Below are 6,000 nucleotides of genomic sequence, written 5' to 3'. Positions count from 1 at the left end.
TAGATTGTTACACGAGAGTACATTTTTACATCGTATGTTAATGTATTGATAGTGATAGGGCGCCACCCGGTGACACCCAAATTGGGTGCCACCCTCTCACAACCCTTTTTAATTGAAGGGGTCCCCACTCACCCCATGTGAGAGGGTGGCGCCCAAATTGGGTGTCACCGGGTGGCGCCCTTTCATTTTCCTAAACTGATTCGGATATTGTAGGTGTTTATTAGAATTGGCGGTTTATAAGTCAGGTTATCACGTATTAACAGTGATTGCAAGTATGACAACTTTTTTTTTATTGTGTTCTGTAAGTGCGATATTCTTATCTTAATAGCATAAGTATAATTAACAATTCATTATTGTTTCGAACAATCCTGCCCCCAAGATTCTGGCCTAAATTAAAACTACTGAAGGTAGTAAGATACTCAGAGCCTTTAGTTATATAGTGATATCTGTGTCCCTTTCTTAACTGTTACCCACATATAGCCCTCTCGGAATCCCTAAATAGCAGGAAGCCTCGGTCTGATACTTTGACTGGAACAAAAGGGTAAAGTCTCTCTGTTTGGAAAACAGAATTGTGCAGTGTTAAGTTAAAAAATTTATGAAGTTAGTATCAAATTAAATGTATCATATTATCTGAAGGCCGAATTTATATAATTACCAATCTGCAAGTAAGATTTACATGAATGTTTGCATAGAAAGCAAGACATATCAAACGAATTATTTTCGCATGTTTAAAATTAGTGAAACTTGCAAGATTACGCTATAGAAAGTAAATAGGCATGATGATTACGCACGTATTTAGACAAGTTCGAGAAAACAATACCGTTCGGATATCTGAGTTGAGGAAATAAGGTTGAAGCTTGAAGATAGTGATGATACAAGTATACCCAACTATTTCAACTTTTAGCCTCTCCTGCAAAGTGAGGAACTTTGGCTTATTTTCAGGGACAATAATTATAAGAGGGCAAGGTTTTCAGTATAGGCAATGGCTCCTATTGTTGGAATGAATAGCGTGTGTAAGTGGCAGTGTCCTATGACCTAATCATAGGATTGTTTTTTTTTTTTTGGGGAAAGTAGTTTATAAAATACAAACTCTCATTGTATACGGATATTTTCGCCATAAACTTAGTACACGTCAAATAATATCCGAATTTGTAGATTAAATAAAGGATTAATTGATAAGAATACTCTGAACTATGTCTATACTGCTCAAAATACTCCAAAATTCATTTTAACTAGCAATAAAATCAACTAATACCTCCTTTCGCTCTTATTGTAATATATGACTGGCTACCTGCTAAGCAGGTTAATAAACTTCTAACCCTCTTTTTCTTTCATGTCATGTTAAAATCTTATAATATGTGAATAAATCACACCATTGAAGCTCCGTCTTCTCCAACCCACAATAACCGCATTGATTATCTTTCCAATGCCATGGATGACCACATCTTCTCTTCTTTCTCCTCATAATTTTCCGCACAACCACTCGGACTGGCATACGAGTATACGACGTCGTCCTCACCGCCTTCAATCTTGTCATCCAAAACTGAGACAACAGGCGCCGGAAGCTGACCAAAACTCGTCAATAGACTTGCAGAAGCTTGGTAATCGGAAGTATTGTGATTGATGCAGGAAGTGTGCGTGGTAATGGGTAGTCAGCACTGATTGACACGTCAACAAGCGCAAGGCTACTGGTTTCTTCGGTGGGGAACCAAAATCAAACTGTCTAACGACTGGTGGAGGTTGCACTGCATCATCTACGGTAACAGTTTCCTTAGGGGAATTTGTTTGCGGCAATGGGAGAATATTTTTTGGTTGTTCTGGAGCAGGTATCACTCCTCGTAGTCCCCACTGGAGTATATTGTTTCTTGTAAGAGTGTTTTTTGGTGACACTTCTATTATGAATGGCTCATCCTTTAACATAGTCTCAATCGCCTCAAATGCCAAATGGTTTTCCTACGTTTAGTAATAAGTTTAAATGTCAGATATTGTTGTGATAGATTCAGAATGTGGTAAACACTAAGATAATGTTTAAAAGGGTGATACAAAGGTCGTCCGTTATTGGTCTTGCCTCGGCAATATACGGGCATATTAGGTATCCACTTGTATTCAGGAGTATATGGGATTGAGAATGTACCGAGTGTTTCATGTGAAATATATCTGGTCTTGATATGCGGAATAGTTTTGCAAAGTGTCCCCCGTGAATCTTGTGATTTCTAACTGTTCGGTGCTATCGGTGACCTCACAATTAAATGTTATCCTGCGTTTAAAGTTAAATTTTAGATTGTGTATACTCGAGTTTGTTTGTGCATGAATCGCGATTCAAAGGTGCTTGTATTCCTGTGCTCGGACACAACGTCTTTCTTAGTGCGGCTACCGCATTTGAATCTCTCACTGTGCGTGTAGTCCGAACGCCCGCCACGTTTGAATGACCTAAGTATGCATTAACTTTGTGAAAGCTTGGATTCGGCACTGTCACTTCTAGCCGATAACGTTCATCCTGGAGAGTGCTTCTGGCCTGTTGCATGAAAATTGAGTGTGATGGCAAAGGCGCCCCCGATAAATGACATTCAATTACCAATGTTTTTCTCGTTAAATACACTGCTTTGTGTTTACCTTCATTTCCCAAAGTCCCACAAACCCTTTATCGAAAAATCAACAACAAAGTCTAAATGTTTAGTCGTGGATAGTGTGGCTTACCTTCTTGCTTTTGAGTGCGTTTAAAGTAATGACACGAATTGGTGCATCGGGGTTCCTAACAAAGACGGATTCTTGTCTATAGTTCGGCCAGAGGTCCTTGTTTTGAGTTATCCTTTATGTGATCACCGTAATTAGAGGCCGTATATTGTTGTACATGTTATGTCCGAGCGAATTTAAGATGTTTGAGCAACACGCATAACGGGATTGTATAGTTGGTCGATACCATTCTATGAGCGCGACCACTTTGTCTCTGTAAAGGGGCGGTATCGATTGACGTTGACATTATGGTAGTGAGGGAAAAACCTAAGATTAACGGGTGTACGGTCAGTAGAAAATGTGTGTTAGGTAAGTTGTAGCTGTTAGGTTGTATCTATAATACCTCTATGGGACGACACCTGTAAAGCCGTGAAAACAACTATCGGGAAGTTTCCGACCAAAGAGGGCGACTTACCGCATGATCGTCCTCGCCTAGATCATTCAGCCGAGGTTACTATTGGTTGTCCTGCACTGTTATAGCAAGGTTACTTTAGCATCATGTTAAGCAATTATACGAGGTTACTAATTCAATATTTACCTATGATCAGTCAAGACTATTTACCTGACAAAGTTCTTACGACCTTGTTTTGCCGGGACTTCACGCGCAGTCAGTTCAACATATAGTACTATTGCAATTACATCTGTGGGCGTTTGATTTTAGATCAGCGTATTGGTAATATTGCATAATAATGTGTATTTGCACGAACGATATTTTGGGGACTAACCAAAGATGTCAAAAGGGGTAGCTGTTTTAGGTATCTATGATACACACTGATATTCGGGTAGAAACGGGCCGGGTGCTACCGAAAGTGGGCGAATAAGTGCCTTGCCGCCAAATCCTATTGTGTAGAGAAGCTCAGCTGGATCCCTTCGGTACTGTATTTGAGCTGGTTTGATCGGAGCATTTGCAATTTCATATACTCCATTGTACACAAGTGCATCTTCATGGGCTGCTATTTGATCTCCAAACAATGTCCCTTTCATTTTGTTTACCTGCATAGCGTTGGATATCAGACATCGCGTACAACTTTAAAAATCAATGCTTAAATATAAAATCAGCAATCGATGCTAGCCAACCAGATGCCGCTAGAAACATATTCATTTGAATGACATGGCAAGCGGCTAACAATGCAAGCCTAGGCTTGTCAGATGCAACACACTAATCAGTTGCATTCCATCTGTATACTGGCGTAAGATATACCACAATAAGGCTGAGTTTCCGTATGCTGGCCATTAAAAAGGTTAACAGGGTAATATAATCTGGTGTAAATTAGGCCATGTCGATATTTTTTAAAAAGGGATGCATTTTCAACATCTAGCCTAATATACTACTATGGCTAATGGAATTTCTGAATAGTTTTTTTTTTCGGCAAGACTCCTTAAAGAGACTCACGACTAATTTAAACCAGCTATTTTAAAATCGGTGTAGATGTATTTATTTTGCAACGTAAGGCATTTTTGGTGTCTAGTAATTACGTAATTGCAATCCACTGACAACAAAAATAAAAAATGGCCGAGTAAGTATGTAAAAGTGTTGCCTTGTCATCTTGTAAGAGTACAGTCTGGTAAAGCACATTTGAAGCAGATCTTTGGGGCTTCCATTTCTGCATAACTTACACCTTAACTTTGTAATCATGGCTATTGGTGTTAAGTTGGTCCAAGAACACCCTACCATCATCCATTATGTTTGCCTGCATAAGACATGGCGTAATTACATAGAAGTGACATAGTGTTGTCGTCGAGAATGTTAGTGTGTACGATCTCATTGTTAGCAACCCATATAACTATGGGTTTTATCGTGCGTCTGTTATAAATGGTTGGTTACTAAGCATGGCCGCTTGCACACGGACTTGCACAAATGCACGGTACTTAGGCATTGCACTAACTTACACTAAATATCAGTTGTCCTCACAGTCTTACATAATGGACAAAGTAAACACATCATACCTGTTTCTGGATAGAAGTTCTACTTGACTTTAAACTACATTTTATAACTCAACATTAGGCCTGCAGTAATAACTAAGCCAAAAGAGACAAGTGAACATAGATTGTTACACGAGAGTACATTTTTGCATCGTATGTTAATGTATTGATAGTGATAGGGCGCCACCCGGTGACACCCAAATTGGGTGCCACCCTCTCACAACCCTTTTTAATTGAAGGGGTCCCCACTCACCCCATGTGAGAGGGTGGCGCCCAAATTGGGTGTCACCGGGTGGCGCCCTTTCATTTTCCTAAACTGATTCGGATATTGTAGGTGTTTATTAGAATTGGCGGTTTATAAGTCAGGTTATCACGTATTAACAGTGATTGCAAGTATGACAACTTTTTTTTTATTGTGTTCTGTAAGTGCGATATTCTTATCTTAATAGCATAAGTATAATTAACAATTCATTATTGTTTCGAACAATCCTGCCCCCAAGATTCTGGCCTAAATTAAAACTACTGAAGGTAGTAAGATACTCAGAGCCTTTAGTTATATAGTGATATCTGTGTCCCTTTCTTAATCGTTACCCACATATAGCCCTCTCGGAATCCCTAAATAGCAGGAAGCCTCGGTGCGATACTTTGATTGGAACAAAAGGGTAAAGTCTCTCTGTTTGGAAAATGTAATTGTGCGATGTTAAGTTAAAAAATTTATGAAGTTAGTATCAAATTAAATGTATCATATTATCTGAAGGCCGAATTTATATAATTACCAATCTGCAAGTAAGATTTACATGAATGTTTGCATAGAAAGCAAGACATATCAAACGAATTATTTTCGCATGTTTAAAATTAGTGAAACTTGCAAGATTACGCTATAGAAAGTAAATAGGCATGATGATTCTGCACGTATTTAGACAAGTTCAGAAAACAATACCGTTCGGATATCTGAGTTGAGGAAATAAGGTTGAAGCTTGAAGATAGTGATGATACAAGTATACCCAACTATTTCAACTTTTAGCCTCTCCTGCAAAGTGAGGAACTTTGGCTTATTTTCAGGGACAATAATTATAAGAGGGCAAGGTTTTCAGTATAGGCAATGGCTCCTATTGTTGGAATGAATAGCGTGTGTAAGTGGCAGTGTCCTATGACCTAATCATAGGATTGTTTTTTTTTTTTTGGGGAAAGTAGTTTATAAAATACAAACTCTCATTGTATACGGATATTTTCGCCATAAACTTAGTACACGTCAAATAATATCCGAATTTGTAGATTAAATAAAGGATTAATTGATAAGAATACTCTGAACTATGTCTATACTGCTCAAAATACTCCAAAATT

The sequence above is a fragment of the Silene latifolia genome, chromosome Y, assembly GCF_048544455.1.
Source record: "Silene latifolia isolate original U9 population chromosome Y, ASM4854445v1, whole genome shotgun sequence".
NCBI lineage: Eukaryota > Viridiplantae > Streptophyta > Magnoliopsida > Caryophyllales > Caryophyllaceae > Silene > Silene latifolia.
This window is presented reverse-complemented; position numbering follows the sequence as displayed.